Source organism: Stenella coeruleoalba (genome assembly GCF_951394435.1).
Source record: "Stenella coeruleoalba genome assembly, chromosome: 15".
NCBI classification, from domain to species: domain Eukaryota; kingdom Metazoa; phylum Chordata; class Mammalia; order Artiodactyla; family Delphinidae; genus Stenella; species Stenella coeruleoalba.
Window position 1 is genome coordinate 54,863,638 of NC_137161.1, and position 23,128 is coordinate 54,886,765.

Genomic DNA, 23,128 nt, shown 5'->3' on the forward strand with positions numbered 1-23,128 from the left:
ACCCTTAGAGCATAATCCCTGACCCACCATGACAGCAAGTTCATATCTACTTAAGCCAATCCAGATATGACTCTTGGTTATGTAATGCAGTGTTCAGCTCCTCAATTATACTGTGAGAGGCTGAGGGGGGAAAATAGACATTTTTGCAAAGGCTGTTTCTGGCAATCTTCAATAAACGAAAACAGTTGAGCATACAGAATTTTCTGTTGTTTCTGCAAAGAGATAATTTGTACGAGGAAGCTCATTTGCTTATTTGGAGTAAACACGGCTTCAGACCCAGTAGAGATTAACACTCGTGGTTGAGATGGATTGAGAAGGAAGAGACATAATACTTCACTGTTATATTTACTGTGTTAAATATAGAGTGGGAATTGATGAAAAATGTGCTGGAGTTCCCCGCGTGAGCCTAAGTGATGAACTGGGGTTTATTTGCCATCTGGCTTTTAAGCAGGGATTTTTTTTTCATGTCAGAAAAATGGCACCTTCAGAACTATCGCGTTACAGACATCTGTTTATCAGACCTTTGCCTGAATGAATTATTCAGAATATGCTTAAGGTTGTACTTTACCTGACATATGGAAATATAAAGTTGCATACTCAATGTCAGCATATATCTGTCTACATAAAATCAGGTGTCATAGTCAAAACCCAGAGTGTTGCAACTTGGTAGGTGGCGCTTTTAGTATTTGGGATATTAATTGCTCTGCCCTGTGTGGTTCTTGATGTCTTCATTTCTGGAAATCAAACTGTGGAACTCCATGTGACTCCAGTGTTCTGTATGGGTGTTCCTTTGGGTTCCCAGTATGTCTTTTATGATGCAATGGGAAACTATTCTTAGTTAACATGGATTTCATGGTAAAACTCCTCGGTGGTTCCTTGTTTGTCAAACAAGCATTACCTGGAGGGAAGGCTTCCTGGATGTAAGGAGAGAACCCAAGAAGAAGAAATGGTTTCCTTGGAAGTCAGGCTTCAGAAGAACCCCTGAACCATCAGGACACTGCATCAAGAATTTGCACCAAATACAGTCTTTTGCATTGCCTGCTGGATCGCATGCCCTGTTCATTCCCTCCTTCCCTCATCTGACATTGACTGAGAGCGCCTAACGTGTGCCAAGTATTAAAGATGTAGATCTGTGTCATACTGTCATGGAGCTTACAGGGGAGCAGGGAAGAAGGACGTAAAGAAAAGAATCACTGTGATTAATGTATAACTTAAACTGAGATCAGAGCTCCTACTAAAAAACAAAACAAAACAAGAAAACCCAGGGGTCTATAAGAGTCTCTGTTGAAGGAGCCTGGCCCAGAAATTCAAGGAAGACTTCTCAGAGGAGGTGACTCAGAAACCACCATAAAAAGGGTGAGCAAGAATCTTTCTTGCCAAAGAAGGGGAGAAGGAGTCTTTCAGATGTGAATGTAACCATATGTCAGCGTCTGGGCACCAGAGGGCTCACGCAGCATTTCATGAACTCTTCAGAGGCCAGTTTGGCTGGAGCCAGGAGGGCTCAGTGGAGAGAAGAGCTGACTGCATCTGGAGAGTTCAGCAGGCCCAGACCCCAGGGCCTTACACACTGGGGTAAGGAGCCTCGTGCTTATGCAGCAAGAACAGTGGGAAACCATTGCTCAGATTCTAACAGAGACGAGGATTACATGATCCCATTCTGATTTTCAAAATATCCCTGAAGTCTACCCTCATTTCTTATTTGTCTTTGAATTCCCTAATGTCTAGGGGTCAGTGGATGCTTGTGGAATAAACACACGATGCCAGGGAACCACTTTGCTGAGATGTCCATGGGCGTTCTAGAGAGGGACCCCAGGATGACTTATCCCAGCAACTGGTGGGAAGTTTCAGTCAACTTGTATACATGTCCCTGGGGACATTCCTTTAGGCGACATGGTGTCATCTTTACCTAAGGCACAAGTAAAGAGGTGGCTTTTAGAAAGTTTTGAAGGCAGCAGTGCAGACGCAAGTGGGAGATGGAGAGAGGGGCAAAGGGAAGAGGAAGGAAGAGGGTCCGAGTGCCTTTGTTGGGGGTGAGGATTGCTGCTGCAAAGCCAGAGAAGCAGAGAGGCTGCATCCCCAGCGGCACGCGGGCTGTGAACTGGTGGAGCTCACCACTTGGACAGGGTGGTGGAAGCTGGAAGTACACAGCTTCTGGATCAAGCCACGAGCAGGCTGGGGCCAGTTGGAGGTACATCCCTACAGACCCAAGGGAGGTCCACATTGCAGGGAGCTACCAAGAGCTCACAAAACACAGCTGATATGTGGCTCCTTCCCACCTAGCAGTACAGATCTTTCTCAGGTAATTTTTTTAACAGCTTGACTGAGGTATAATTGCTACACCCCCAGGTGCACATATTTAATGTATGAATTTGGATATATGTATTCACCCTTGATGCCATGTAATAGACATAGCCAGTGCCTCTAAAAGTTCTCTTGTGTCTCTCTGTTTTTTGCTTTTCTTTTTGTAAGATCACTTACCATGAGATCGACCTTATGAGATCTAATATAAAATCTTAGCAGAAGTTGAAGTGCATAGGGCCATATAGTTAACTGCAGTCCCCATGTTGCCCAGCAGAGTTCTAGAACTTTTTCGTCTTGCATAACTGAAACTTGATACCCATTGAAGAGCAACTTGCCATTTCTCCCTCCCCCCAAGCCCCTGGCAACCACCATGCTTCCCTCTGCTTCCGTGAGTTGACTATTTTAGATTCTACATTTAAGTAGAATCATGCAGTAGTTGTCCTTCTGTGACTTGCAGATTTCACTGAGCATAACGACCTCCAAGTTCATCCGTGTTGTCAAAAAGAGCAGCATCACCTTCTTTTTATTTAAGGCTGAATAATATTCCACCAATTAAATATGCCACATTTCTTTGTCCATTCGTTTCTCAGATTTTTTTAAGTCTAAATGAAAGCTGTGTGTGTGTGTGTGTGTGTGTGTGTGTGTGTGTGTGAGCATCCTTCCTGCTACACTGCATGCCTTATGCATACCCGTGTGTGTCCTAGACTATTATTTCCAGGACATCTGCTGTTGAACCCTGTTCTCAGTGAGGCTCGAGGGGTGAGCTTATGAAATCCATCGATCTTGGGTCTGATTACCATTTGGGGAAATATCTCCTCGCGCCCCTTCGGTTTTCCTGGGTGTTTCTGTTCACAGGCACCCTCTGCTTTGCAACTGCTGGGAAGACCAGCTCTCCCACTAGTTCTGCAGGAAGCTTGCAAAGGGGTGAAGTTAAAGCAGTTAATTTTGTTAGAGAAGAATTGTTTTGTTCTGTGTTTGGCAAAGTTTCTCTCTATTACACTTTTCTACAAATTCCCCCGTTCCCAATTCCCTCAGACAACAAAACTACAATTTGCTGGATAAACAAAAACAGTGGGGATGAAACTTCCCTGGCAGCCAGTCTGTCAGAGGCGCTGTGCTTGTTAGCCTGGTAAAAGACTTAGAGGTTTCCTTCAAGTTGTACAAAATTGAATTACTTAATAAACTTGGTGGAACTTTCTTCCCTGGGAGTCAGTGAAGTTAAAAAAAAAAAAAAATCCAATCAGGCTATTTTGCAGCATTAGCATTTTTTTGCACTGGGGCAGACTGTTCAAACCCTATTTCTTCAACCGTTATTTGCTAAAATAACAACTGTTTCTTAGGCAGTGCTTCCTAAGTAACTGATATAACTGTAACTTAAAAACAAAAAAAAGCTGGTTACCTTTTCAAATCATATAGCTATAGCATGTTGGACTTCCTATATATTCAAATTCTTTCTCCTTTAAGAATGACCCCCCCCCCTTCTCCCCTATAACCACCAAAAGGCGGGGAAAGGCAGGCAGCAGTTAACCATCATATTAGAAAGAAATTCACAAATGCCGGGGTGAAGTCACTTGCCAGGAGAGAAAAGGTACCTTTGAGCCAGCCCTACCTAGGGAACATGCTGTTTGCACATCATGTTATTAATAGCTGAGGGCTATCTGTTCATTCTCGGGGCCTCTGCTCTTCCCTAGAAGTGAGGTCAGTGTCCACAGGCTTCCTCTGAAGTGACACGGATGCCTCCGAGATGAGCTTTGTCGGGTGCCAGGCTGCAGGGGGCCTCTGCCGCATTGAGGAGAAATCCTGTCCTTTCCACTTGTCATCCAAACCACCCAACAGAACCAGGAATGGGGAGCAGAACTCCACCTGCTACCTCATCTTGGATGGAACACTTTATCTTTTTTCAAATGCCCCACTTAGGACTGCAAACTGTGTTGATGGGCTTAACCGCCCATCAGAGAAAATATTGAGGCAAATTCGCAGAAGGTACTCATCCGCTGGCACCCCCTAAAAACAATTTATTAGCCCCCCCAAAAAAATATACAGTGTCATGAGGAGTATCAGGGTTAAATATTTATATCTGCTCGCTGGGGTAATAAAATGGTATTTGATTATGTCACAGGCGCGACCTAATGATTGCTGAATACTCGCTAACAACACCGAAACTCATAAAAAATACGGGATAAACAACGCTGGAAGAAAAGTATGGGAAAATCGCCTCTGGCCTGTGGAAATGTGGCTTTATTTTGAAATAATTTGAAATATCAGCGTACGCGTGAAAAAAAGTCAGCTTACATAACCACACTCTAATCTCCAAAAATTTTCTTCATGCTTTCGTCGGTAGTGTTTGCAGTGAATCGAAAGCAGTCCGGCTAGACTTGGAGCTCAAGGCCAGGGGCTGCCCTTCCTTCACCTTTGAACTCTTGGTACTTGCTCCTAGCCCAGCTCAGAGCTGGTGCTCCCTAAATATTTGCAGAACTAAATTTAAAAACATTATTTGTGTAGCATCTCCATCTCATCCCTCTGTTCCAGTGTTTCTTAACCAAGGGTGATTATGCTCCCCTGTGCATTTGGTAAAAATGTCTGGGGATGTTTTTAGTTGCTGCAAGTTGGGAGGGGGAGGGGGTGTTACTAGCCTCTGGTGGAGAGAAGCCCGGGATGCTGAGTGACATCCTACAGGGCAGGGGGATTCCTCTCCAACAGAGGGTCCCTAGTGCTGAGGCTGAGAGCTATCTACCAATTTATCTCTGAACCGTTCCCAGTGTCCGGTGGACTTGACCTTTAGAAATACTGCACTGAACTGACCTCAGAAGAACTGCTGTGTCCATGTCTCATTTGCAAGGTAGCCATAACCGAGTACCACTAACTGCGTGGCGTCAACAATAGACATTTATTGTCTCGCCATTCTGGAGACTGGAAGTCCAAGATCAAGGTGTTGGCAGGGTTGATTCTTCCTGAGGGCTCTGAGGGAGAATCTGTTCCATGACTCTCTCCTAGCGAGTGGTGGTTTGCTGGCAATCTGTGGCTTTCCTTGGCTTGTAGATACCCACATTATCTGGCACCCATATTACCTGGTACCCACATTACTTAACTCCCTTCTTCCATCTTCAAAACCAGCAGCTTAGCATCTTGAAATCTCTGACTCTAGTCCCTGCCTAGGTCATCACACCCCCTTCTCTGGACCTCCTACTTCCTTCTTGTAAGGATATATGTGATTATATTGTGCCCACCCGAATAATCCAGGATAATCTTCCATCTCCAGATGCATAACCAAATCACATCTGCAAAGCCTCTTTTACCGTGGAATGTGACATATTCACAGGTTCCAGGGGTTAGTACATCTGTGACTCGCTTATCTCAGTGAGCATAACGACCTCCACATTTATCCATGTTGTCAAAGAGGGCAGTATCCCCTTATTTTTATTTAAATCGGAATAATATTCCACTGAATAAATATACCGCATTAGGACATCTTTGGGGCAGCTGTGAAGCTGCCTACCACACTCTCTAAAGGTATTCGCCCTCTAAGATGAGTTTGGAGCCAGCCAATACAGGTTTATATTCAGGCTCTGCTGCCCAGAAGCTGTGTGCCTTACATAGGACGCATAACCTCCCTGAGCTCATACTCTCTTCCGCAAAACAGGAGTAAGAAATCATGCAGTGAAGATAGGGGAGCAGGAGAGGCCTGTGTCTGGCCAAGCCTGTGCTTGGCAGCTAGAGGTTGTTAGAATGATGACTGTTGGTTTTACCCTTACCCGTGTTCTCTCCCCCCAAGTCTAGCCCTTCCCTTATTGCCTGCAGCCAACAACCTTCGGCTTGTCTGAAGCAAGGTATGCAATTTAGGCTGTCTGCCCCGACCACCCCATGCGTGCAGCCTTCTGCCTTCGCCTCAAGCTTGGTGCCTTGGCAAATTATGTTTGGGCAGGATTTGCTTTTTGTTTGCTTAGCAAACTTCGTGAGGCATTTCTGATCTCTCATAGCGCTCCGTAGGCCGATCTCTCTTTAAAGCTAGGATGTCATTTGTTTGGTTTGTTTACCTACTGTTCATTAGTCTTGCCTCTGGAGGTACCAAATCTCTGAAGAGCAAATGCTAAGCATGGCGATTGTACCCTGGGCAGCTTGAAATTGTGGGGGTGTACAGAGAGACTGAGCACACTGGCGGGGTTCTGGTGGAACACTCCAGAAGGAGGAAAAGCAGACTTGAGCAGAAAATGGGAAAAGTGGAGTCTGATGAGATAAGAACCCACACCTGTGGTTCATGTGTTTTCACCAAACTCCCAGAATCATTTTGGGAGTTGGGCATGGAACATCTTTGGAAGGGCAAAGAGAGTAACCCCTGGATTTTCTGATTCACCAGCTCTGGGGCGGAGCTCTATAATTTTCATTTCTAGCGAGTCCCCAGATGATGCTGACACTGCTGGAGGCATTGCACTTGAGGACCACTGTGCTAGTAAGGTGAGATGTCTGTCCTGTGTGAGCACAGGTATCTCAGGATCCTCTCCAGCCACAGGGTTCTGACAGATCAGAGTTCAAGGTGCTGGGAGTGTGCAGGTAACTATGCTAAATGCTTTCCCAGTTTCAGGTTCGGTTCTTGCCTGAAAAGAGTTTCCAGTCAAATTAGAGAAAGGAAAAATGCATGCCAGAAAAACCGGTGGAAATTTTACATCCTAGAGACTCCAAAAGTGAGCTCAGACCTCACTCTCTCTTTGAAACTGTCCCTGACCCATTACAATCAAAAATCTCTTTTATCCTCACTGTGTCTGAGGCAAATGTCTCTTCATCTGGCCCTTGACAGACACCGTGTATGAAATTATACCCTTCCCATCTCTCTCCTCTATTAGGCTGTGGATGCCGGAAGTCTAGGATCTCATGCTATTCAATGTCTTTTTTTTTTTTTTTTTTTTTTAGTTTTTACTGGAGTATAGTTGCTATACAATGTTGTGGTGGTTTCTGCTGTACAGAAAAGTGAATCAGCTATACGTATACATATATCCCCTCTGTTTTGGATTTCCTTCCCATTTTGGTCACCACAGAGCATTGAGTAAAGTTCCCTGTGCTATGCAGTAGGTTCTCATTAGTTATCTGTTTTATACATCTCATGCTATTCATCTTAGTTGCATATAGTAAGTGCTCAATAAATGCCTGAGAAGTGCATGAATGCACAAAGGGCCAAATGAGTGATGGGGACGATAAGCTGAACTAGAAGTTCCAGGAGGACACAGAATTTGTGCTCCTCCCAGTGGAAAAATCTCCCTTTATCAGACAGCCTTTCTGGGCATTCCAAAGAAACTGCTGCTAATATCTCATTATCCAGGATATTGAGACCAAACCTAGCCGCAAAGGATGCTGGGAAGTGCAGTCCTTTTTCTACAGGACTGCAGAAATATAACACTTTAAAAAGAAAGAAGGGGCTTCCCTGGTGGCGCAGTGGTTGGGAGTCCGCCTGCCGATGCAGGGGACGCGGGTTCGTGCACCGGCCCTGGAGGATCCCACATGCTGCGGAGCGGCTGGGCCCGTGAGCCATGGCCGCTGAGCCTGCGCATCCGGAGCCTGTGCTCTGCAGCGGGAGAGGCCACAACAGTGAGAGGCCCGCGTACCGCAAAAAAAAAAAAAAAAAAAAGGAGTTCACTTATGAGCTTCCTGGTTTTAAAAAAAAAAAGAAAGACGATTAAGAGTGGCTATTGGGCAGGCAGCCATCAGTCTCTGCCAGATGAGGGATGGGCTTCTGAAGGATGGAGGAGACCCTGGAAAGAGGGCCCCCAGTGGGAGGACCATGGTGGGAAACAATGTCTGTCTACCCGCAAGGCTTCTCCATGGGTTATTTATATAAAGAAATGCAAGGGGTTTCAGAAATTGTTCTCCGTCCTCCTATTTAAATGGAATAAAATGGCACTTTTAATTCATTTCCACAATTACAGGCTGTGTGATGTGCAGCAGAAGCTTCATTTTTGCGTAAGGCCAGTGGTCCATTTAACAACCATGTGAAGGTGAGGCCCAGGTCAGTGGCCACTGTGTCCATACTGCATCCCTCTGTCTGTCGTGGCAAACCCACCGCGCTGTGTGATGATGTCTTTTCCCTTGGTACCCCCACCAGACCGTGAGCACATTGACATCAGGCTCCCCCCGACCCCATCCTGCTCTCAGTAGGGTCCTCATAGTCTTTGCATGCACATCATCTGGCACAGAGCCTGGCACCCAGCCCATACCTTGAAGGAGAGGTTCTGAGTCAACAGCATCTCCAGGTCTTCCCCAGAGATGCTCAAACCCCAGGGTCCTGGGATTCCTAGTATGACTGCCATTCAGAGCCCCTTGGGGTGCCTCATGCTCTTGCTGTGAGAGGCCCTTTGTGGAACTGGCTCCATGCCCCACCCTCCCTGCCATCCTCTCCTACACAGAGCTTCCGGGCAGCCAGCGGCGAAGTCCATTTTGGGAAGCCGTTGTGTGTGAAACACACAGTGACAGCAGGCATGCAAAACTACTTCCCTGCCCTGCATGTGGCATAATTGTATTTTCAGGGAGGGCTGATCTATTGGCCAGGTGTAGCTCTCAACTGTGTAGCTTTTAAAAAGGAAACACTAAAGGCCTCTGAGGGTGAGGGATATTATAATTACGGATGATTTATACTCCCCAGGTAATGTATACATTGCACTTTATGAGAATGTTCTACTTGACGTAGCCAGAAACATTAAGCAAAAACACTGTTGTGGCCTGGGTTAGAAACCCATCTTTTGTTTTATGTCTAATCTAGCCAGTGCCAAAATATTTGGAATGATATGTCTGCATGCTTCTGTGAAGGAAATATGAACATAATAAGTGCATTTCTGATTTCAGACCGGATCGTAATTTCCTTCTAAAATACCTCGCCAACTTTAGCATATTTATTCCTCAGTGGAATGTTGGCTGTGTATTGCAATACAAAAGAAAATAATAATAATAGTCATTTCAGGGCTAAGAGGGACCTTAGTGGTTGCCTAGCCGAGGGTGTCCCAACACAGATGACAGTGTTGACTGGTAAATGATCTGACTTTTATGATTTGGAAGCCAGAAGGCAGAGAAAAGAGCAAGAGGAAGGAGAAAAGTCATTACAGAGGGCCCGTGGCTTCTTTGGTATAGAATAGTGGTTACGAACAGGTGGACCCAGGTGCGAGTCCTGACTCTACCTGCTACCTGGGCTACCTTTGATAAGTCATGGAATCTCCCAGGACTTCAGTTTTCAGCTCAGCAAAAAGGGGATTAAGGTTCTGCACCCGATTCCAATGTGGGTGGGAGGAGTTCCCCACACCTACAATTCAACTCTGACGCTTTCTGCCTGGAGATAACTTCAGATCCCACAGGTTAAGGGCTCAGCCCCACCGGAATGCGCCCTCTCCCCACTCCCCACACACTTCAGACGCCAGTCTCAAGTCCAGGTTGTTACCTGGGCTTCTGACCAACTGGCTGTGGATTGGAGGTTCCAACAACCTTGGGTTCAATTAATTTGCTAGAGCAGCTCACAGAACTCAGAGAAACATTTTACTTACTAGATCACTGGTTTATTATAAAAGGATATAACTCAGGGACAGCCAGATGGAAGAGAGGCATAGGGCAAGGTGTGGGGAAAGGGTACACCGCTCTCCCCAAATCTCCCTGCAGAAGCTCCCTGAACCCTATCCTTTCGGGTTTTTATGGAGGCTTCATTTCATAGGCTTGATTGATGAAATCCTTGGCCAGTGGTGACTAATCCAAGCCCCTCTCCCCTCCCTGAGAGGGCAAAAATCACTCCATTAACATAACAAAGGACACCTTCACCCTTTTATCACTTAGGAAATTCCAAGAGCTTTAGGAGTTCTGTGCCAGAAATGGGGATGAAGACCAAATATATATTTCTTGTAGTAAATCACAATATCACAGAGATCAAGACAGCCTTCCTCTCACGTGATGGTCAGACAATAGATGGGATAATATATGCAAATTATCATTGTGACAGTGTCATTGCCAAGGAGAAAGCCAGCCCAGGGTGGTGGAAGTCAGCCCTGCTCAACCACAGAGAAAGGACTGCAGAGTATGCATCAGTTCTGGGGAAACGTGCCCAAGGTCATCCAGCTAATTAGTGACGGAGCAGTGCTCTCTCCACTCAGGGTCAAGGCTCTGGTGTTCCCCTGTAGCTTTCAGCAGATACCACAAGACCCTCTCCCTTGTTCTCCTGCCAGCTGGATAAGGCCCCTGGTCCTCTGGGCTTGCTGGAATTCCATCAAAGAAGGACCTTTATCTGCTTCCATTCGATGTGTTGTGGACTTGAGGGGGTCCTGCCCTTTCCTTTCCAGGGACTGCAGCTCTCTCTTACATATAAAGAAGAAAATGAATTTTAGTTGAAGTGTCACCTTTATATTTTATGCCAAATCCGCATACCACATTATCATTTCCTTGAGATTTTTCCTTAAACTGAGTTCTTAGAAAGTGGCTACCAGCTCAATCTAAACAATAACCTGTTTTTTTAATACACTTTTCTTTTATTGAGGTAAAGTTCACGTAACATGCAATCAACCATTTTAAAGTGTGCGGTTCAGTGGCATTTAGCGCATTCACGGTGTTGTGTAACCACCACCTCTCTCTAGTTTCAGAACATCTTCCTCACCCCAAAATAACACCCTGTGCCCATTAAATAATCACTCCTCATCCTCCCCTTCCCCCATTCCCTGGGTAACCTCTAATCTGCTTTCTATCTCTATGAATTTGCCAATCTGGGATATTTCATGTAAAAGGGTTCATACTATATGTGACCTCTTGTATCTGGCTTGTTTCACTGAGTGTCCTGTTTTTGAGCTTCATCCACACTGTAACCTGTGTCAATACTTCGTTCCTTTTTCATGGCTGAATAATATTCCATTGTGTGGATTTACCACAATTGGTTTATCTTTTAATCTATTGATGGACATTTGAGTCGTTTTTGCTTTTTGACAGTTATGAACAATGCTGCTGTGAATGTTCATGTGTAAGTTTCCCTGTGGACATAAGTTTTCAGTTCTCTTGGATATAAACTGAGTAGAATTGCTGGGTCATAGGTTGTAACCCACTTTTGATGAAATAAATAATGGTTCTGGAGTTTTGGTTTTCGGTTTTGCTTTTGTTTTTTTATTGCCATCCTACCACTGTCTTGAGGACCATTGATGGCACGTGCGCAGTTTGAGAAGTATCACCAACAACTATTACCTACGTGCTTTTAAGGCCTTCCACGTTGTAACCCTAGAAACCAGCCTGGCTTTTATTTCCCTGTACTGTCGTCTAACCTTTCCTGGTCATATTCTCACCTGCCACAGTTATGCCAATGCCTGCTTACAGACCCTTGCTTGTACCATATTTCCTTCCAGCTTCTTTTCTGCCCACTGACCTCTTACCCATCATTGAAGGCTGAGTTTTGGTTTGTACCTGGGCCGTGATTTTGCCCTCCTTCTGACTGTCACAAGTCAGTTAAAAAAAATGAAAGTTATAAAGTATGTGCCCACTAATAATTTTTGTAGTTATGTTGTATGATACATGTTTACACGGGAATAATATGGTGTTATAAATAGAAGTAGAGACACTAAAATAGTCTATTGAAATTAAAAGTTGAACGTATGTCATTTCTTAGAAACTCAATCCATTGTCCTTGTGACAGTCATTTTGGCTTGGACCAATAAACATTTCATCAAGCCCATATTGATATCTTCCTCTGAGAAAGCGTTATAGCTCTCTCCATTTTTGCTGCACACATGAGTGATAATAATAATAATAAATAACGGCAACTATTTACCACATACCTACTATATTGATAGAAATATTTGACATGCCCAATTTCTTTTAATATGCATGGTAATACAGTAAATCTACAGTGGCCCACACGGGAGCCACCAGCCACATGGGGCTCTTGAGACCTTGAAATGAACCTGTTCCAAACTGAGATGTGCTGTTCATGTCAACTACACACCAGATTTCAAAAACCTAACATAGAAAAAAAGAAACATACCTATTAACAGTTTTCATATTAATTAAATGTTGAAATGATAAGATTTTGATAAGATTTTGTTAAATGAAATGCATCATTAAAATTAATTTCACCTGCTCCTTATTTACTCTTTCTTGTTGTGGCTACTAGAAATGTAAAAGTGTGTACGAGGCTCACGTTATATATCTAGTGGACAACCCTGCTGTAGAATATATGTTGTCTCCATTTTACAGATCAAAAAATTGAGGTTTTCACCTCCCAAGTCAGTATAAAGAGTAGACCCAGGATTCAAAGTCAGATGTGACTCACTTTTATTAACGCTTTATTCAATACATTTTTCGTGACTGGTTGATTATTAGTAAGTACAGCCCATGAAATGAATGTAAATATCACCCCTTCATCTCTCATCACATGATTAACAAGTTATTTTCCACCGAATATTTCTTTCCAAGACCTCCGTGAGTCTTTAAGACAGCTCCAAGATTCTGAACTGGCCTTTTACTAGTTCTAGACATCACCTCTCCATGACACAAGATAAATTCTATTCAGTCAATTCTATTCTGCCTCATCTCAGGTTTTACCCATTAGCAGCTCCAGAAACTAGCATTCTTACTGTCTTTCCAACTATTAATTTTTTGTGTGAGCAAATATTTTTTGTTTCTTTGTTTTCAAGGTCCCAAGTTAAGGATGGACTGAATCTCTGTTTTTGACTTGTATCTATATAGAAAATGCCAGTTAGAGCCTTGGTTCCTATTCTTGTTGCAAAGAGCCTGTCCTGGCTCCTGTTGTATTGTGTTAAGGTATCTTTAGAGTATTCATTTGTAACAAGCACACTCAACAGATGATATTGCACCTGGAGACTAAACCAGTCTGGTGAAACTAGTGTATGGGATCATACATGAAACAGAGTTTCTGAACGTGAGTGTAGCTCTATATTGTATAAAGACATTAAAAAATGCTTTCCTCCTTGATGTGTTCCGTTTGGGGAATACATCCATTTCTGTCTCCTCCTCCTTTAAATTTGAAAGGAAGGAAGCGAACTGGTGGAAATATTTTGCCCCAAAGGAAGATCAATGTTAATAATGTTCATTTTCCTAAGTGCAGCCCTCTCCTGGAATGAAAGTGAGGGAGATCTAACACAGGCTCCCACTCCGTCTTCTGCATGCAGGCGAGGGCTAAGATATTCCAGATTGAATTTGCTCTTCTTGAAGTAGGGACTGTACACAATTTGATGAATAGACTCTCTCTGTTGCTTTGCCAGGAACCTCAGCATCCCAGGTGGAAATATTACACAACCTCAGTGTGCCCCTTCCCCCAGCTGCAGACAATCAGCTGCCTCTCACAGAAGAGCATGCTGGGTAGGATTTGCTTCATCCTTCATCAGGAATCCTGGAAAAATACAAGAGAGGAAAGAAAGCTGGCACAAGTCTTCAGAGAGATGCAGGAGTCCTGGGTATCCTTGCAGGGATTTGTTTCCCAAGGAGGGTTTCAGGGTAGCTTAGGAATCTGTGAAACGTGCAGATCTGGGGACTCCACCACAGACTTACTGAATCACATCATCTGGATTTGGGGCCAGTGCATCTGAATCTTTATCGAGCTGCCCAGGTGGTTCCAGCGCCTGCTAACGCTGATAAACTATGACCATAGGAGGACTTCATAAATGCCAGGCAAAACCATCTTAAATCCAATCAAATTGATTGTTAATTAAATAAATGTCTGCCTGGACCCCAATTCATAACTTTCACGTTGTAATTCCTTCCCCACGTCCAGAGGCATCATTTAATGAATGAGTAACTAGGGACGTAAACATGAATTATTTATTTTCCGAAACCCCCTTTCCCTCTCAGTGAGAATCCCACCTGATGGGAGAGATCTGTGGTCCTTCCAGAGAAAGAAATTACTCCCTGCCCTCCAAACGCAGATAAGATGAAGCAGCAATTTCCCGTTTATATAATGCTTAATAATTAATCATGGGCACAGAAATATGCATGGGCATTAACTGCTGGCATTCTCCATCAATAAACAAGTATTTTCATGGTAACAAATGCAGACTTAGCCCTTCCCTGAAGTAAGAGATGGTGAAAAGAAGAAGGGGTTGGAAGAGGAGAGGGAGGAAAACACTCTAATTGGCTATAAGGGGTCCTGTTTTAAACACCATTTCTCCATTTAATAACTGCTAATTTTTATTGAATGATTCCTATTTATCATGGAGTTTACATATATTAATGTCTCCAAATTAATTCCTCAGAATAGCCCTGTGGGGTTAGTACTATTATTAGCTGTATTTTACAGATTAAAAAGATATAAAAAAAGCTGAAGCACAGAGTTGTAGTAAACTTCTCAGTGGCACACGGCTCCTAAGTGGAAGATAATTGTATGAGGGTTCTCCGGAGAAACAGCACCAGTAGAATATATGGAGATATATAGAAAGAGATTTGTTATGAGTGACTGGCTCACACAATTATGGAGGCTGAGAGGTCCCACAGTCTGCCGTGTGCACACAGGAGGCCCAGGAAAGTCGGTGGTGCAGGTCCAGTCCAAACCCAGAAGCCTGAGAACCAGAGGGGGGCAATGGTGTAAGTCCTGGTCCTGTTCTGAGTCCTAAGGCCCCAGAACGAGGAGCACTGATGTCCCAGGGCAGGGGAAGATGGATGTCCCAGCTGAAGCAAGAGAGCAGAGTCATGCCTCCTCCAAATATTTTGTTCTATTCAGGTCCTCAAAGGATTGGATGAGTCCCACCCACATCAGTGAGAGCAATCTTGTCTACTCAGCCTACAGATTCAAATGCTAATCTCTTCCAGAAACAGCCTGACAGACACAGCCAGAAATAATGTTTTACCAGCTACCTGGGCATCTCTTAGCCCAGTCAAATTGACACACAAAATCAACCATCACCATGATAGACCCATATGGTACTGGAATTGGGAGTGATACTTTACATCATAGGCAAGGAGAAGGATTTCCAAGAGTTTGAGTGACTGGGCCATGATATGGCCATGATGAGATCTCCACTCTCCTGCCTGGAACCAGAGCCCTTTCTAATGTCTACTTCTCAAGGCATGAATGGCTTATTTGATTTTATCTTAGAAAGGTAGAGTCCAGCAGTTAATAAAGCACCAAGGACAACAGAGGCCCTTGGCATCGTCTCCTGGGGCTGCTGTAACAAATTGCCGCAAATGGGTAGCTTGAAACAATAGAAATTCATCCTATCACAGGTTGAGAGGCTCTTTGTCCAAAATCAAGTCAGCAAGGTTAGTTCCTTCTGGAGGCTTTGAGGGACAATCTGCTCCATGCCTCTCTCTTAGGTTCTGGTGGCTCAAGGCGATCCTTGGCATCCCTTGGCTTGTGGCTGCATCTCTCCAGTCTGTCTCCGTCTTCACATGGCCTTTTCTTCTGTGTCTCTGTGTGTCCTCTTCTTCTAAGGACACTCATCATTGGATTTAGGGAGCACCCTAAGTCCAGGATGACCTCATCTTGAGATCCTTAACTTACATCTGCAAAGACCTTATTTCCAAATAAGGTTACATTCACAGGCATCAGGGGCTAGGATTTGAACATATCTTTCAGAGGACACTGTTCAACCTCCTACTATGACTGACAGAGAACAGATTCTGGGGATGCACTTCTGTGAGTGGAGTATAGAATCTCAGGTTGTCGTGGTGAAGCCCACAGACTTCAGAGCTTGGCAGGCCTTGGTTCAAGCTCCAGTACCGTTCACGGGCTGTGCAATTTGGATATGTTTCTCAACTTCCCCAACGTATCATTTCTTCATTTGGGAAGTGGTGACAGTAAATTGACTTCACTAAATGCATGCATCTTCTATCCTCTGTTACAAATCATTGCACATTTAGCAACTTGACACATGTTTATTATCTCACAGTTTGGATGGGTCAGATTTGGGGAGAGTTTAGCTGAGTTTAGCTGGATCCTGTGCTCAGGGTCTCACAAGGCTGCAAAGAAGAGGTCAGGTGGGCTGTGCTCTCACCTGGGGGCCTGACTGGGGATTGGTCTGCTTCCAAGCTCACTAGGGTGCTTGACACAATTTATTTCCTTGTTACTGTGAGTCTGAGGGCCCAGCCTTCTTGCTGGCTCTCGGCCAGAAGCCACTCTCAGCTCCCAGAGGTTGCCGTCAGCTTGTTGAGGCCACCTACAGTTCCTGCCCCCCCCCCCCCCCCCCCCCCCGCCGGGCCTTCTCCAAAGACTCTCTCATGGGAATTCCCTGGGGTCCAGTGGTTAGAACTCTGCGCTTTCACTGCCAACAGCTCAGGTTTGATTCCTGGTCGGAGAACTAAGATCCCACAAGCCGTGTGGCGTGGCCAAACAAACAAAAAACATAAAAAAAGCAAAAAACAAAACAAAAAAAAATTTTTTTAAGACAAAAAACAAAACGGAACAAAAAACGGAGACTCTCTCATGATATGGCAGCTTGCTTCTTCAAGCCTAACACTGGAGAAAGAAACAAAATTATCTATCTATCCATCTACCTAGCTATGTATCTATCTACCTATCTATGTATATATCTCATAATCACAGTGTGACCTTCCATCCCCTTTGCTACATTGTTGATTGGAAGCAAGTCACATATCCCACACACACTCAAAAGGAAGACATACCAGGGCACGAACACCAGAAGTCAGGTGTCATTAAGTATCACTTGAAAGTCTGTACACCACGCTGAAAGACTGTGTGGATTCGAATATGCATAAAGCTCCTAGCATGGTGCCTAACACCTAGCAGATCCTTAATGCGTATAACTGCTGTTGTTAATTGGTAGCTGGAATGCTTATCCAGGTTAATCACTGCCCTGATTTCAGCGGGTACATATCCCTACACAGGCTGTGCACTGCACAACTCCAGGGCTCGCCATTCGCATGGAGTAGGATGTGAATGGAACTCCCAGGATATGTGGAACTCAGTGGCTCTCACTGATAGGGAAATATACGGCACTGACTAGACCTCAGATATAAACTATGACTGATGGAGAAATTGGAAAGCACTGGCTTTCGTTTCGGAGTGTTGAGTGGTAAAGATGTATTTCATTCAGTGCTGCCCTGTGCGTGCTGACGTCTAGAACCCCAGCCAGCCTGCACAGGGCAGTGAATGCAGTCTTTTGCTCTCTGCTCTAGCAGACTGTAACACCTCTTCCTGAATTTAAGGCTGGTTGCCAATCTTTCTGTTTTCTTTTCCATGAGTAATATCCTTTATTTTCCCATGTCTCTGTTTGGATTCCCAGCAAAGAGCTGGCTCGTATTTCAAGGGGTAAATGAACCTGTGATTCTACCTGCTGGCTGCTGAATGTGCATTCATAGCCCCTCTGGGCCAGGGGGAGTGTTGAGTGAACGCAGAGCATGTTAACCTCAGAGCATCCACCACTCCAAAAATATGAAAGTCTCTGAGAAGGTGGAAACATCCTCCCCTAATTGCCCTGTTGTAGGGTGACTGTAGATAAATTAGGAAGGCAGCATTCATCTCCACGGGGACTATGTTGTAACAGTGATATAAAGCACAGGTGTTGTTAACATCTCCATTTCCAGGTGTGACTCTGTGACATTAAACAATGTATCTGTATTTCCTTTTGCTTATTGTTGGTGTTGGCTAACCAGAACACACCCGAATCAGGTGATTTAAGGAGAGTTTTAATACACAGGCTGCTTATACATCTATGGGTGTAAGGATACCAGAAACGGTGAGTGCCCTGGGCTATTCAAATAAAAGATGTTATCACCCTTAAGCCTAGAGGGCAATGAGAGAAAGTTGTTTCCAGAACTCAGGAAGAGATAGTTATGCTGCTGGCCTAAAATGAGCTTTGGAATAAATACCCTGGCCTCCTCTAGTTCTCTCCTCACTTTCCTGAACTCTCCGTTGGTCCAAACCAACGGGCAAGAAGGAGCTGGTCCTGTTACGATGTCTGCAGGCCATCCTCCAGGGCAGGGAGCAGCGTGCAGAAGGATGGAGGGAGGGTCCGCAGAGGTCCCTGGAAGATGACAGCACACCCTCTGCCCAACACCCCGGCACACCTTCCCTTCCAGTTTTTAAAGCACTAGAGGACCAGGGAAGTAGCTAGTATGACAGACACCAGAGCCCAATAATTAAGCATCATGCTTTGGAGTCAAATAAATGTCCCATCACCTACAAGCCATGTGGCTTTCGGCAAGAGACTTCATCTCTTTGAACCTCCATTTCCTCACCTAAATAATAATGTAACACCAGTACTAACCTCTTGGCCTTAATATGATAAATATTCCCATCTCCGCTCCCCTTCCCTATGTTCTTTTTCTCATTAGCACATTTCATTGAATATACTCTATATTCACTTACTTTTTTGTTGTCTCAACCCCTCCACCCTCCAACTCGAATGAAAGTTTCATGAAGGCAGGGATTTGGGTGTCTTTTATTCACTGACACATCTTGAGTGGAAAAGCCATCACTGGCATAGAGTAGCCATCAGTAAATATTTGGGGGCATCAATAAATGAGGTAGGGGCCACAAAGGGCTTAGTATAGAGCTTAGAATGTATTAAGGGCTTGTATTTGATCAAGTATTCGATAGCAAGTGTGTCAAAGTTGATTTTAAACACTCAGACACAGGCAACTTAGCAAAGAATGGGGCATCTTCTCTAGTAGGCATGTTTTTTGGAAAATGTGAATAAGTCTGGTCAAATGATCTGTGGTGAGTTCCTCATGAAGTTACATGATTTTTAAAAATCTGTAATTCTGTTTCTCTAAGTAGTTTTATTTTGTCATTCATTCATTCATTTTTGCATAAATAACCTAAAGACATCTTTAAATCCTGGAGGTCAGATGTCTCCACCTTGTCTATAAACCCAAACCAAAATGGTCTTCAAGTCCACAATTGCCAACGACTCTGTACGCTGAGATTTGTCACGGGGGACCCTACATGCAGAAAATTTCTTTTGGGTCCTCACCACTGGGCGTGTGTCAGTATTTCCCCGGCTCCTGGTCAGATGTAGATATTAGGTTCAGCGGGTAGCTAGAGTTGATGACATTTGCAGTGGCCTGAGAGGCTGCAAGCCTGGGAGGCTTCTTGGAAAATGGGGGTGCGGGGGTGCTGTGGGGCGTCATGCTCCTCCGGACTCTTGAAAAATAACAGGGTCCTGTTCTCCCGTGTTCTTCTGCAGCAGAGAGCCTGGGGCTCCCTTGGTCTTGAAGGTGTACACCTTTGTAGTCTGAAGGAACATCTATGCATATTTAAGATAAAGATGCCACCTAGCTCTTCTCCCCTTTCAGAACTGGTCAAAGAGCATACACATCTCAAAGACTCAAGTTTTAAATGCTTCTTCCGGGTCCCTCGAGTTCTTAAAAGTAGCATTTCAATCTGAAGGTCTCCATCCCATGCGGATACAAAAAAATAAACAGATAAATAAAAACCCACGTGGCCCTTTTTAAGTTTTATTCTTCATTTAGACTCGGTGCTTCCTCCTGGCAGGTATTCCCCCAGGATGTGCTCATTGGTGCTTTTGGTTGTTACTGGAATGTGATTGTTCCCGCTTCCCTCCCCCAAGCCTCTGGCAGCTCCTTAGCCAGCTTTCAGAGCAGATGCTAATCCACCACCCGTGGTTATTAACCCTTGAATACCTAATTCCCAGGAACCCTTTCTCTCTTCCCATCCTAGGGAGTCTCAGACTCCAGTTTGCACGGGCATCACCTGAAAGGCTTGGTGGGCCCGACCCTCAGAATTTCTGCATCCCTAGGTCTGGGTGGGGCTCAAGAATCTGAATTTCTAACAAGTTCCCAAGCTCCAGTGGAAGCAAATTCTTTACTGCAGACTCACGTTAACAGGCTGATCTCTTGCAAAAATGTTTCTCCTCTTCCTTTCTTTCCATATGGACCAGAGCAAGCACAGAGGTTTCTTTTTTTCCTTCCCTTCTGCTGTGTTCATTGCTGTGTCCTCACTTCCTCAGACGGTGCCTGACTTACAGTGGGGGCTTGAGAAATATCTGTTGCCTGTGAAATACTGGTGATGGCGTCTCCGTAAACTGGCTTCCCCGCACCTGGGGGCTAGTTTGAAGGCACAGTAGGGGGTTCATTCACCTGTGTAACTCAGAGCCTTCACAAAACTTGGGACACTGAAGTTTCGTGGTGAAAGTTTGTTCTGAATTGAGCCAAATTGGAGAACCAGAAACAATTCAAAAGGAGATAGACGGACTTCCCTGGCGGTCCAGTGGTTAGGACTCCACACTTCAACTGCAGGGGGAGTGGGTTCGATCCCTGGTTGAGGAACTAAGATCCCACATGTCCCGATGTAACCGAGCAGGACGCTATGGGGCCTTCCTGGGACAGCCTTCCCCCGTATCCTCTGCTTCAGCTCCTCTCTGAAGTACCCAGCTAACAGTATTTGATGCACATTTCCTGAGCTGTCTTACAGATGTGACCCCCCCCCCCCAAATGGAGGATGTTCATTACTTGATGACCACGAGCACACCGCCCCCAGGCCTCCTGGAGCCTAAGGACTGATAATGTGAACCCCGGTGACACCACCCTGTTAGCTCGCCATCAGCCACTCAGAAAGTCGTGCACGTGCTGATCACATAGCCTGCGGGGACCCCCTCCCTCACCTGGCTTTTACAAATGCTTTGCCGAAACCCTTCAGGGGCTTTTTAGGGCGTGAGCCACCCGGCTCCTTTCTCTGCTCCAAACTCCAACGTTTTGGTGTCTTTGGCCTCACTGTGCATTGGGCACGTGAACCTGTACTAACACTGACACAGCAAAATAAACAAACAAACAAACAAACAAATACAATAAATACATAAATAAATGAGATAGATTTGTGTAGATCCTGCAACAGATTGCTTCTGTGTGAAATAGTCTAATGCTATTAGTAATACGAGTACCCAATAAGTGTAATTCCCTAAAATGTCCACTCAGCTTCTGCTTTGCTGCTGCAGCTCTTCAGCCCCACCCCACGCTCTCTAGATGTATGATTTCCCAGCCTCGGAGGAACCCCCAGCTGATGGGGAGCTGCTGCTTTACTTTGTGGCTTTCAATCCCTTCAGCAGGTGGCATCATTCTTAGCGTGTGTGATTAGGGTTCTCAGTGTTGGCTGCACACTGGCATCGTGTGGGGAGTGTGAGAAAAGATTCGTGCCTGGGTGCTGCCCCCAGATGTCCTGATTTAATTGGTCTGAGGATCCCCGGGCATCGGAATTTTTAAAAGCTCACAGCCAAGGTTATGAACCATCGGATTAGGGGTGGAGGGGGCCTGGAGGAAGAGGGAGGGAAGAAAAGAGGAAGAGAGTCTTGATTTTTGGAGCCAGGAAGTAACACTTTTAGAGCAGAGATTGTTGCAAGATAATGAAAGGTGAGCTGGCAGCATAGAACTCAGCGCACACTTGAGGAAAGAGCCTTGAAATCAGAAACAAGACTCCTTTAATGTGTTAATTACGTACACTCTTGTCTTCCCTAATCATTTTATCTGGGGCAACCTTGTTGGCCCAAGGAGATTATAAATCCTTGGGATCAGCGATGTGTTGGACAGTTACCCTGAAGCTCTCAAGGTCTCTAGCGAAATTGCATTCATATAAGCGTCTTCAGAAAATAGCCCTCAGATGATTGAGGAAGCATGAGGTCAAAGTGGGGGGGAAATAAAAAACTGTAAGTAATGCCAGTCAGTAAGAGTTGCGTGTACATATTTCATCATTTCAAATTATTTGCTTTTCTTATTTGTTTTCTCCTCTATGAACACACACCCCCACCCACCCCCACACACAGAACAATAACAAACAACCAAAAAATCAGCCATTTACTACCACCACCACTGCCATCATCATCGTCACCATCATCACCACCACCATCATCATCACTATCACCACCATCATCACAACCATCATCACCATCATCACCACCATCACCACCATCATCAACACCACCACCATCACCACCTCCATCACCACCACCATCATCATCACCATCATCACCACCACCATCACCACCACCATCACCACCATCACCTCCATCATCATCACCATCACCACCACCATCATCACCACCACCATCAACACCACCACCGTCATCACCTCCTTCACCACCACCATCATCATCACCATCATCACCACCACCATCACCTCCATCATCATCACCATCACCACCACCATCACCATCATCACCATCATCAACACCACCACCGTCATCACCTCCTTCACCACCACCATCATCATCACCATCATCACCACCACCATCACCACCACCACCATCATCACCACCATCATCGCCACCATCATCACCACCACCACCATCATCACTATCATTACCACCATCACCACAGCTGAAACTTGGAAATGTGGCCCAGTGGAACATCTGTTGCCAGAGAGTGGGCATCAAGTCCCCAAAGCAGATGTCACCTCATGTCATTGGGAAGCAAAGATGTTCACAGAGCAGCTGACCTGCCTGCACACACACATGCTTGACTTCCAGATAAGCAGACATGAAGGGAGAAACCAGGAAAGCAGCTTGCTTCCCCCAATCCCAAGTCTAGTGTTTTATTCATAGGCCCACATTGTAGCTCTTCAGTGCTTTATTAAGCATCTCTTCTCCTGGACACCCCGCTACCTTCAGAGCCAGTGCATTCCATGCTTGGAAGCCAAGTGTGTTCTTACCACGGCTTGCCTCCTAACTTTCATCACAAAGAAGTGATGCTAAGAGTTGAAATAGGAGTAGGATGCTGGGAAAACTACTTCACTGGTAACTTGAAAGGGATGGAGCTCATACTTTTAATTTGTAATATGAATGCAGGGGTGTAGTCCGAATCCCTAGGCAAGTCAGTCACAGCTATCAAGATGCCATCCACAAGCCATTTGATGCCTCCACTGGGTAAATGGTGGCCCTCTGGTATACATCAAAAAGTGTGCTTTTCT

The 23,128-nt window shown here is 45.0% G+C and overlaps 1 protein-coding gene across 2 annotated transcripts in view; it reads left to right on the plus strand.

Annotated features, from left to right (window-relative positions):
* Positions 1–23,128, plus strand: part of RBFOX1 (RNA binding fox-1 homolog 1) — a gene marked incomplete at both ends in the record, with an annotated part of 1,077,914 nt that overhangs the window by 347,839 nt on the left and 706,947 nt on the right. The gene's annotated exons all lie outside the window — the stretch shown is intronic.